The sequence below is a fragment of the Episyrphus balteatus genome, chromosome 3, assembly GCF_945859705.1.
Source record: "Episyrphus balteatus chromosome 3, idEpiBalt1.1, whole genome shotgun sequence".
Classification (NCBI taxonomy): domain Eukaryota; kingdom Metazoa; phylum Arthropoda; class Insecta; order Diptera; family Syrphidae; genus Episyrphus; species Episyrphus balteatus.
Genome location: NC_079136.1, coordinates 26,097,090 through 26,110,331, shown reverse-complemented (window position 1 = coordinate 26,110,331; position 13,242 = coordinate 26,097,090).

Sequence of the window (13,242 nt, the reverse complement as noted above, 5' to 3'; positions counted from 1 at the left end):
AAAAAATAACTTTACATTACAACGTTATACTTCGATATAAAGAAAAGTTGAATAATTAATAATAATTTGGATTCTACCACCTCCATGATTTTGACCCTTTTATAAACTTAAGATGACTCCCTATACGTACCTAAACAATGCTTTATTCGATTTATAGTACATTCTTCAATATTTCGTAATTATATTTTTGATCGCCGAATAGCCCTTTTGTCATAATAACTAACATAAGTGAAACCACCTAAAATAGACAAAGAAACGCAAATAATCTATTATTCATTACATTTCTTGCAATACCAACGCAAAACAAACAATAAATAAATCCTAGCAAATATTTGCAAACTTACTTCAAATATACAAACAATAGAATACAAAATTATATATGAAAAAGATACAAGTACATTGTGTAATCTCAGCATTATATGCCTTAAAGTCTTATTAAGTTTATATAACATATTCTAAAATTCCTTTCACAAAAACTTGCAAATAACACTTAAATTTATATAAACAAAAGGATATTGTACATTTTGCCAGTTATAACATTTCTTAATCCTGCAAAATTAAAAACAACATTCATTTTGTTTCAACTATATATTTGTACGAGTATAGTGACTTTCTCTTGTTTTTGCCTCTTCTTAAAATATGCAAAGTAAGTAAATCACAAATGCACACATCATAACTCATAAGACCTGAAGAATAAACTGCCACAGTTTTGCCTTGTCCTTAATACCGCTCTGATGCCTTCAAGTGCTGTAAAGTCGTAATGAATCATTCTGCGAAGATGAAGTTTTGTTTTCTTTTCTCTTTTCTCTTTTTTATATTTTTTTTCGTCACAAATTTTCTCTAAATTAAATTCAAGTCAAATCTACGAATAGATTGCATATGACAACGAAGCTAAGTTGACAGTTTGCCTTTGATATTTTGTGAACCACTCGTAGAGTAGTTGTATTTATAAATCCTTAATGATGAAAAAAAAATCTTTTTCTATAGTAAAATTTTGTTTTGAGGCTCTACTGATGCAAGGAGAAGTCTTGCCAATAGCTTAAATAGCAATTTTCGTATACCAAACATATACTTCCTATAAGAAATATGAATTTTGAGTCCAAATACGTAGTTTTTTTTGCCTAAGAGTTCATTATGCCAACGCGCGAAAAGTTTTGATTAAACTCAAAACCAGAAATTGAAATTAAAAATTTAACACCAACCAGGGCACTATAGTATGTGGTACTCTCACTCGTACTCGACCTACCAGCTAGTTTAACATCGTATGTAGAGTATTTTGTGTGAGGGTTTTTTTTTTCTTTTATTTATAGTAATTTGTATGAAACAGCTTAAATTGTGAACAAAACAATATGCTTGAGGTTTCACAATCAGCATGCTGTGTGTACGAATCTAAATAAAGCTAAATAGGAAAATGAATTGAAACTAAAAAGTTGATATGTGTTAAAATTTAATGAAGGCGTATTCATAGTTGAAACAATGTTAATATCCAGTATTTTCATTTGAATACGTCAGCTGTGTCCTAATCGCTTTAAAGTTTTGATCACTGGTGTATGTCGTTCGTAAGAAAAGTATAATAATCATTTTTATTATAATAACAAAACCGACTTCCATTGGTTTTATGGTTTTTCTCATAGTTTCTATAGCCAAAACTGAAAGAAATTGAAATGGAACCACACTGCAGGCACCAGCTTTCCAATACAAAAATAATTATCAAAATTCGTTCACTCAGTTTAAATTTATGAGGTAACATACATAAAAAAAGACGAATTGAATACCTCCTCCTTTTTGGAAGTCGTTAAAAAAAATACGCATAACTTCGTCAATTTTTTAATAATCGACACAAATGTTTGACACACTAAATAACGAAAAATAAAAAAAAAACAATGCAAACAAAAATTAATACCGTACCTCCCTCTAAAGAATTCAGCATATTAATGTGCCAGATTTGAATAGAAGTTGATTTTACCGATTTAAAGGATTTGGCTATTTTTATCTTTAATTACAAAAAAATATTTCTCTATACTATAAGAAACTAATTAGTAATTACATTAAAATACATTGCTAAAGTTTAAAATGTTGGTAGGCTTTCGAAAGATTTATTTTAAACAAAATTTTTGAATCAATATTTCGTAAGCACATAATTGGTCCTAAAAAGCCAATGATTTATTTTTTTTTATATCGATGACAAATTAAACGTTCATATTTAAGTTCTTAGACGTTATACAATGCACGAATCATTGGCTCTTAGGAACCAATTATAGAATTAACTGTCTCTGCGTGGTCCATCAATTTTTTTTTTTTTTTTTATTAAAAAAAAAACACCCTTTTAACCATGATATTCCTATAGAAACTTTAGATTCTTGCTTCCAATCTAATAAGCAACCTAAATGCCGATTTTCAATGCGGTACCATTATTATAACTTATTTTTTTCAATAAACCCATATTTTTTTTACACCTAAAAAAAAAACACCCTTTCACATGAAAAAAATTTATGGACTAACTTTATTCTTAATTCCCATGGCAAAGACAACATTTTTAACAAATCCCGTTTGGTTACCTTTTATTATACCTACCACTGATTTTATCGGACTTATCGCGGATTTTTCTTATTTCTTAAAACCACACTCTTTCATCTAAAATATTTTTATAGATTCCTAGTTTCTGTTATAAATGAAACATTTTTACCAATTTTCATTTTGGTTCCATTTTTGGTTCAGTTCTTATGTTATCTACTTAATAATTCTGAATTTTATCATTTCTTAAAAAAAAAACACTTTCACTCAAGAAAATGTTGTAGACTCTTTAGATTTTTAGTTTTTATAACGTTTGCACTAAGTGAAATTTTTTTCACACATAACTCAACCCATCAAAAAAACACCCTTGGACCAAAAATATTTTTAAGAACTTTATAGATCCTTTGTCCCTGCTTTAACTAAAACCTTAGTCTCGAATTTCATCAGTGTGCCATTTTTTCACATGGGTTTGGTTATATTTTATCTGTTCAAGTCGAAAATCAAGCACCCTTGCGTTTAATCGACAATAACTTTTCTTGAAGCAATCGGATTGACTTTATTTTTATGCAATTAAATTCAGCATCAAAAAATTATTATTTTGGACCAAAAATAACGGTATATGACAAGATATACCGATTTTAGTAAAATTGAAATATCTCGAAAACGGCTCCAACGATTTTGTTTAAAAAATTCAAATGTTAGTTTTAAGCTAAGGTGTATCTTATAATGAAAAATTTTTTTTTTTGAAAATCATTATTAACGGTACCTGCCATAGAACCGTTTTTTTCAAATCCGATTATCTCCGAAACTGCTTATTCGATTTCAACGAAACTTTTTGTGAAGAATTTTTGGACTTTAAAAAAAATTTTGAAAATTCAAATTTTCGAAAACGGGACATTGAATTTTTTTGAAATTTTGTTTTAAGATGCTGATTAGTGATTTCTACGAAATGGCATACCAATTTTATTTTAAAACTTTTTTTCCGAAAAATTATTTATAAAAAATTTGTTTTTTAAAAAACGGCTCTAACGATTTTGAAAATTTTTTTTCTAAAAATGTATCTTAATATAATCAAAACTGCATACTTGTTTTGGAGGCCAATTTGATTTCAGATTTTATTTTATTTTTTTTTTTTTAAACGAATTTTATTTTTTTCCAAATTTCTATATAAAAAGACTTAAAAATGTAAGCAACCTTAACTCCAAGAGCAAGTTCGTGCGACCCAGTCGTGCATTTTATTTTATAAGCTCTTGATTCTTGGTTCTTATTCCAAAACCAAACTTTTTGCCAAATTTCATATAAAGGTAAGAATTTTTTGTTTCTTTTTATTTATTTATTTATTTTTTTGTACTCTTTTCCTGTACTTCAGTAATACTCTTTTCCTGTACTTCAGTAATTTAAAGAAATATTATGAAATCAACAAAAGTTTGAAATAAATTGAAACAAAACGAAAAAACACAAAAATTATTAAAAATAACTCGAGCATTTGAAAGCCAAAATGCTAAATTTTGGTAATACTTTAATTACAAACTTCACACTACACGAACGCATCTATTTTTGTTATTTTTTTCTATTTAACTATGGAGTCTTAAGGTGTTAAATGCGCCACTTTAAACTTTACCTTTTTGTGCGTTAAAAAAGTTAATATTAAAAACGCCTAAAGTGATATATGACATTCAATTACAAAAAATGTCTTCTAATCAATAAACTCAAAGAAATAACAAAAAACTCAAGTTTGAAGCACCTTCATTCAGCAATCCGCACATAATATAATATAAAGTTTCCCTTTGCAAACGGTTATAAAAGGTTTTGCAATTCTTTAGGAAATAATGTCTTGAATCATTTACGAATTCAATGCACTTCCTCTCCGGGTTTCGAAGAGAAGACCTTCGATTACAAAAATATTTTTTTTTAAATCATATAACTACTATACTACCATCATCTACAGAGGATTCCTCTCGAATCGAATAGAAGTCATTGAAGAGATGTGAACGTAGGACAAAAAAAAATACGAACAAATGAAATAGCAAGACCGACGGAAAACTTTATCATATTTTTTTTCCTTATTAGATATCCAACGTTATAGGTTATAAAAAAAATAAAGTTAGAAAATAAATAAAAAAAAAAAACGAACAAATTCGATTGCTTTCAATGCCAGTTATTATATTAGCTTGGGTAAATGTCTTCGCTCAGGTAATTTTCTTGAAGGTAAAACTTACGTACACCAAGCTTATTCTAAAGAACTATGAAATCATAATTATTATAAGAAGGGGAGGTAGGTGTTTTATGCATTCAAGGAATTTGATTTCAATGAATGCAAATAAACCATTTTGGTTTTGGTTCCTTTTTTTATTATTTTTGTTTGGTAAAAAAGGTTGAGGTTACCTAGATTTTTTAACTCAAGAAAAGTTTTTTTTTTTGAAAATTGTTAGAAAATCTAAATTATATGAAAAGACATCCAGGCCTGAAGGTAAGAGAAACTTTGGAGTCATACAAAAACTGTGAGAAAGTTTTCATAGTTTCAAGTGTTAGGTCACCGTAATTCAATTTCCGTTCTAAATAATCTCATTAGTGGTTACTTTTTCAAGGATAGATATAGTTAGATTTTTTTTATTTTATTAGGAAACAAAAACATTTTGTAGGGAGTACATAGAAAAGATCTTCATATTTTGACGAAAAAAATAAATATGAAACAATAATAAACAAAATACAAAATTGTTATGTGCGGAAATTATTGACTCACGCCATGAAATTTCTAACAAATACCATTACGTAGCCAATGAATTATATGGCTTCTTTTAGCTTTTAAATTAAATTTTTACAGGTTTGTATATTTCTTTTTTAAAGTGCAGTCGTTAAGGTTTAGATTCAAAATTGGGGATTAAAGATTGATGTGAATATTCCGTTAATCAGTAAATCAATCATAAAAAAAAATTAAAAAAAAAATAAATTTATTCGAAAGTATATTTTTAAAGGATCTGCTGCAGCGAAACGAATTTTTGATTAGGTTTCTTACTCTTTGTAAGTTTTCTATAAAACGAAGTGTTACGCATACGACACAGTATACCCAGATTTGTTGGAGATTTTCGTTTGTTTCAAAAGTGTTTTGTTGATAGTTTTTTTTGGTTTTAATTTTGATTTTTACTATTTTTATTTATTTTTTATTTACATTTTGACCGGCTTTTCGATGTTCTTCATTGTGTTTTTGTAAGCATATTCGATGTCAACTAGAGGACCTAAACCAATTTTTCACGATTCGATTTCAACCGCACAATTTGCCGCATTGCTATAGTCAACTAAGTCTTTACTATAGGCATTGTTACTTTATTCATCTGAACCTTACGTTCACACGAGCTTTGAAAAGATGGCACTCGAAACATTTTCATTTCGCTCTTGTAGAATATTAGGAACTAAGAAAATGGTTAGGCAAATTTAGATCTCTGTGTGAAGTGTCTAAAAAACTAAAAATATAAAATGCACAACTGGGTCACACGTAGGTACTTGCTCTTCTGATAAAAGTTGCTTGAGATATTAAAACTTTTAAAAATTCATAAAATTTTGTTTAAATTTACAAAACATCTCTTTAATTGGTTTTGACCTCCAAACGAAATATGCTATTTAATTTCTTGTTTAACAAAGATGAAAAAAAAATTGGAAATTGTTAAATTCGTTTTTTTTTATTTTTTGTACAAAATTTGTAAAAATCTTCAAACGAAATTTGGGTTGGAATGCCGATAATTAAGAAATATTAATCGACACATAAAAACAAAGTTAAAAAAAATTCACCAGTCCGTTTTAAAAAAAATCGATTTAACAATCTGAAAGCAGTCTTTTTTTTTGAAAAATTTATCTTAATTTAAGCATTTAAGCTACTGAAATGTTTTTGTACAAAAAAAAAAATCATCGAAATTTAGTTGTGCAGTTTACGAGAAAGCCAAACATAAGGAAAACGCGTATATAGAAAGTACCGTTGATAACAAGCCAAGAAATATTTCATTTATTTCAAAAGAATTACCTCTTATTTGCCATATTACCTTCTCCATTTCGGTCATATGGGAAGTATTATTAATTTTGGTCCTTAAAAAAATTATCAATTGCCCAAAAACCCTTTACTGCGAAATTTGTAATAATTTTCACGAATACGTAATTTGTTGTCCTATTTTGGAATGTGACTTTTCGTTTCCGTTAAAAAAACAGAAAAAAAAATCGTCAGCTTAGGCCATTCAAGTGCCGAATCAAAAAATATAGAGGGGTCACTATGTCGTATACTTGACATTTTGTTTTATAGAACAGTAATAAAACGAATAGAATTTACTGTTAAAACGCAATGGAATAGCTGGCATAAAGTAACTCCAGAATACGGAACCTAATAAATAAGACAGCTTTAAGGACCTTTTCAATTTATTTATGTTATTTATGAATTAATTGAATAGACATACTATTTTTATTACACAAAATCTATCTTTACAAATTCTTTTTCAAAGAATTTACTACAAAGCGCTCTGAAATTTACATATGCATACCTTCAAGCTTCATCGTACATGGATGTAATATACTAAATATGTATACACTTTCTAACACTTCATCTTAAAATCATTTACATACGAGTATATGTATGTATAAAATATTTTGTAAAGGTAAATTCTAAATGTACAATTTTATATTCAATTATAAATAACTTCATTTTTTAAATGTCTGCTTTATTGAAAAGAGAGGCATTAGATAGTACGATATAGATATACAGTAGGTGAATGAAGAAAGTAAAACCTCTCTCTGGCACACTAGAAAATTCAAATTCAATTCGAAAATGCCATTTTATGGGAAATGAATTTTATACATATTCGTATATAAGTGAATGCGTTTTTGCAGTTCAGCAGTGCTAAATAAAGTCTATTCATTCAAGTTGAATGTTGTTAGCTTAAGAATTATAAGGATTGGAAGTATTATGTTTCGAAAGGAGAGTTTATGCATACATTTTTGCTTGGAAAATGTTGCGTTCTATATGCAAGAAGAGGTATGCATTTTCTAAGAATAAAAAAAGGAAGACGAAGGAATTTTTTATTTGAATTTTAATCTAAATGTTAATGTGCTGTAAGAACTTATAACTTAGAGTAAAATATCAACACATAGACATGTCAAGTATAGTAACACTTTAAAATTATGTTCGTTTTCTTCTTTGAAAAATGCATTTCTATATGAAAAATGAAATCAAGTAAAATTGTAAAAGGACTAGGTTTTTTTTTTGTATTTTAATACAGAAAACATGTCTTCGAAAAGCTTGCATCAATCAAAATGACTGATATTCAACAAACACTTATGAAAACACTTGCACTTACATTTTCCGCAAAAAACGATAACGTTTAAGGAAAAACCAAAAATTCATGGAAACTAATTTTTTTACCATTCTTCAGAACTAAGTGTGAGGAATTAGGTTAAGTTTCCGACTAAGCTTATACAAAAATATAAGTTTTGGCTTATACGTATGTTAAGCTTTTACTAAGTAAAAAGAAAATACATATGTACTTACAAAGTTCGCAAGAACTTAAAAAAAACTTTACTTAAAGAGTGCATGCATACACGTCTTTTTGTATACCTGTTTTTGGATCTAAGAGATGTATGTTACCAAGGTAATCCCTAGAAATGAAAGAAATAAATTTTTCTTATTTGTTTTTGAATTTCAACAGAAAAAAAAAATGTATGTGCACTCATACATTTCATATACTTGTGCAGATAAATCATACAAAAAAATTTAAAAAAAAACCATAGTTTCAGGCTTTCAATTTTATTTTTCTCATTAAAACCAGACACTTTATCAGAAATTAAAATCTTGCGAGTTTCAAAAGAAGAAAAATCTTGCAATTTATTTCTGCACAGAGAGAAAGAGAGAAGAACGACATTGAACAATATTCATAAAGTCATAATTAACCACAGAGAATAATTCTTTTTGAAAAAAATAAAAATGCTGTTTACTTATCTAGAAAACAAAAATGAATGTGGTATTCAAATGTGCAAAAGAAGCTAGGGATTCAGAAATAAATGTGAGATATATAGAAACATATGTTTTATGCACATGTGGTATACAACATATACCTACATATGCATACATGTACTGTACATACATACATATATAGTGGGTCACGAATATATTTTGTGTTTTATGAAAAGATTTTGATTGCATGCATACAAACGTACTCGTAGAAACATATACACATGCATGCAGGATAAATTCAGAATTTGACAATAATAAGTAATCTCAAAAAAATGTTTTCTGACCTTTAGGTTCCTTATATTAATTTTTGTACTATTATTCCAAAATGACAAGTCTAGATTTCGGAAAAAATTGAAATGTAGACATGAAATTATGATGATAGAGAATGTGAAAAAAGTGGGTCTCGCAATTTCGATAGTTGATCAAGCTGAAGAATTAAAATTGATGCAATCTGGCCATATGACACATTATTTTAGGGTAGTTTTTTGAATGCTGAATCGAATGATACCAAATCCCGCCGAACAAAATGACCTTCCCTAATCGAGTGCGGCGATTTTGTTGTGTGGACAACATAATGGTCGAGAAAAGCAAAAAAAAAAAACATGATTCTTTTTATGAAAAAATATGATGTTTTGGACTTACACAGTGGTTGCGTGACCTATTGCTACTTACGGCTCCACTCCCTACAAACAATTTTGCTTCTATAGAGCTTTACAGAAGCAACAGTAGCATCTGTAAAGCCTTATAGAATCAAAATTGTTGGTCGGGTTGTCTGGTGGCCCGAACCCAGGAAATCATTTAACATAAAAAAAACTCGAAGGTGTGACACACGGTTAAAAACCTTTGGAATTAGGCCTTTTTCAATACAAAAAGAGTTGGTTTTTAATATTTCGACTTTAGAACGAAGTTTTTTTTAAATAAATTTTGTGTTAATTTCTAATAGTTTTGTATTATTTATTTATTATACAAAAAATATTAAAATGTAATCAAAAGTATTAAAATATAAGAAATTTGAATTACAAACTAATTTCTTAGCACCTAAATTATAACTTTGTATTGGTAATTATTTAAAATAAATACTGGTTTTCTTTTGTTTTAATACAAGAATATTAAATTTGAATCAAATTGTATTTAAAACGTCATTTTAAATAGAAATTAAATGTCTTTTGTATAGAATCAAGGTTACCATAACCTGAAAAAGTACATACAATAATATTTTGTTTCAAAAAAAAGCATTTGGTAACCCTTTTTCTGATGAAAAATACAAAATAAAAATTTTAATTTGAGGAACTTTGTGTGTTTTCGAAGTAAAATATATGAATTACTGAAAAAAGATACATGAATTACTGCAAAAAGATATTAAAACAATTATATCATAAATTCATTTCTATTTTTTAAGAAAAATGTCGCAAAGATAGAAATTATTATTAAAGAATTTTAAAGAAAAATGAAAAAAAAAAAAATAATAATATAAATATATGTATGATAATACAAAATTGAAACTTAAAATTTAGGTAAAGGTCCTTGATTTTTAAACAAAAACATTAAATTTCAATACATCTTGTATAAGACTTCGAGCCGTTTGATCAAACGAAACTTAAGAATTTAAGTTCGGAATAATAGTTTATGTTCTACTTAAATATTTAATTTTCGTTTCAGCAAATCGGCCTTAGAAATGTAATACATTATTTATATTATATTTTGGCGTTGTCTCATATGTAACCCAAATTTTCGTAGAAACTACGCCACAGCCACGGACTATAACTGCACTAATACTTTGAACATTGTTGTATGGTCAGGTCAGCTTCCCAACAGGAAAAGTCCGGGAATAGGGCATTAAGAAGAGAGACTTCAACACTCGCAATTGTTTCGGCCACGACATCCACTAAATTGATTCAGCAGTGCAGAGAGGAACTTTCAATGTTGAGGGTTGTTTGGATCAGCGGTAAAAATAAACGGTCTTTCACTTTATATCCGAGTGTCCAGATTTAGCTTTAGCACTCTCTCTGGGGATCGAATATTGCAGCTCTGAAAAACTGTGAAAAATAATGATTTGCTAAAAAATTTTACACTGTCGTTGATTCATTTGACATACTAATAAGAAACCCAGAAAGTTTATTTTAATTTTTTGCTTGCGAAGGTAATTTTTGAGGAAAAAAGAAGGATTTGTTATAAGTGCCGAAACACCCTGTGAATAAAATCCAAGGCCTGTGAAAAAAAAATTTAATCTAAAAATTCTGAATCAAAATAATGAAAACAGGTTCTGAATTGAAAATTTTATTTTATTTCGTTAAATACTAACGGTACAGATTTTACAGATTTAACATTAACATTTCACATTGGATTAAAAATTAATTTTTAACGATATTGATTGAAAAACATATTCCTTATACTCTGTGATTTAGGAATTAATAAGAGCATAGTTTTTATTAAATACATTAATTAACAGATTGAGAGGACTATAAGCGCCATAGTTTGATCTACTAAAGATGTTACAAATTGACATTTGTCTTCTTACACTATAACGACTTACTGTAAAATTCAATCGGAAAAGGACCGATGGTGTTGAAATCGAACCATTAATTATTCCTATGATAAAACAGAACTGTAAATACTCTCTATGAGCAAAAAGAGATGGCAGATTTATAAGTTGTAATCTATGAGAGTAAGGTGGTATTACAATTCTATCTGACCAGGGAAGGAAACGTAGACAAAATCTCATAAACCTTCTTTGAACGGATTCTAATCTGTTGATATATGAGTCGCGTAATAAGGTGCCCATACAACACACGCATATTCAAGAATTGATCTCACAAACGAAACATAGAGGGTTTTATGGACATAAAGGTTATGAAATTCACGATTAAAACGTTTAATAAAGCCAAGTGCCTTATTAGCCCTTTTTATAAAAATACCTAGTCATACAAAACTTAATTCTATTACAACCTCAGCTAAAATATTTGTATAATGTATAACCTGTTTAGATTCTCAATTGCGGTGGTAAATGAATCATATTTATTTTATTCTGTATTTCACATTTTCGTAAAAAAAAAAAAACACTTTGATTTAAGATAGCCCTTTAAACTTTTTAGATTCTTAGTTTAAACAAACTTTTTTCAACAAGTTTAAAAATTGTTTTAAAATGTACACTGCGCGTCACTTGAATAGAAACAACAATTTTTCTTTAGAAAAAAGCGATTGGCGCTTTGGTGAGGTAACTTAGTAGGTTTTTTGTTTTGCATTTTCAAAGAGGAACTTTTAACAAACAATGTTGTAAAAACGAAAAACCCAACACATAAACAGTATGGCTACTAGTTGCGTTCTTACGCATTACTTCACAAAAAACAGTTTTTTTTTTTGCGTCACTTAAATAGAAACAAGCTCTTAAATTAGATAAAAATGATGAAAAATCATGGACGACACTAATTTTAGTAAAGCAATATTTTACTTTGACATTATTTGCACATTATTTTTTGCACATGTTTTTTGTGAAGTAATGTGTAAGAACGCAACTAGTAGCCATACTGTTTATGTGTTGGGTTTTTCGTTTTTACAACATTGTTTGTTAAAAGTTCCTCTTTGAAAATGCAAAACAAAAAACCTACTAAGTTAGCTCTCCAAAGCGCCAATCGCTTTTTTCTAAAGAAAAATTGTTGTTTCTATTCAAGTGACACGAAGCACTTTTTATAATACTTTTACACACATCACTCACCCTTTTCCAAAAAATTTTTTTAGAACGTCATGGATTCTTTGTTCCCGTTTCACCTAAAATATTGAGCTTCATTTCATACTATATTCGACATGGGTTTCTTACTGTAAATTCTAAGACATCTAAAGAGCGATATCTCAGAAAACAGGAACTGAATAAAAAATCAATTAAAAAAAAAATATTATAGGTATGTTTGCTATAAAAAGGTTATGGTTTTTATTGTTATTATTACAAAATATTTCTCTTTTGTATAAACATTTTATAAAATTGTGTATTCATTTTCAAAACCAAGAAATAAATCACAATTTTTTATGCATCGATTTTTTTTCGATTTCCTATTTAAAAAAAAGTACGCATACGCCATGGTGTTCGCTTGAATTTTTGTTTTCATATATTTTTTTCATCAATCTTGACGATTGCTCTTTCTCTTACCCATTACAATTTCAGTTGATCTACATATAAATTTATTTTTTAAACCATTTTATCTTTTAATCAAAAGAATTTTATGTCTACCAAATAAAATAGACTCCATCTACAAAAATCTTACAAAAAAAAAAAAAATACCCCAAAGGAAGTTACAATTAAATAAAACGCTAAGTACTTTTGCATTCACTGTTATTTAGTAATGCAGATAGAATGCAAAATGTACTTTTTTTTGTACCTATCCTGCGACGGAAAATTTTTTAAATTCCAAAGATTTCTACAAAAGTTTGTGTAAAGCGGTTTATACTCTTTCTTCTGACCAAAGTAAACGTTAAACCCAAATGTGGTTCTCCGGTTGACAGTGAACTTAAACGTCGTCAATGTTGTTGCCGACTACCTGCAGTGAAAGGGTTGTTTTATTTTGTATACAATTTTGCCGACGAATTTAACTGCTAGGTATTCCATTAGGATGGAGTATGCAATTATTTCTGGAGTTTCTGTTTTGCGTAAAGGATGGGGTTTTATTTATGTGGTTTGGTTTTTCTATTTTAACATAAATACATCCAAAAGAAAATTGAGTGTTTTCACTAAAAGTACAAATGTATTT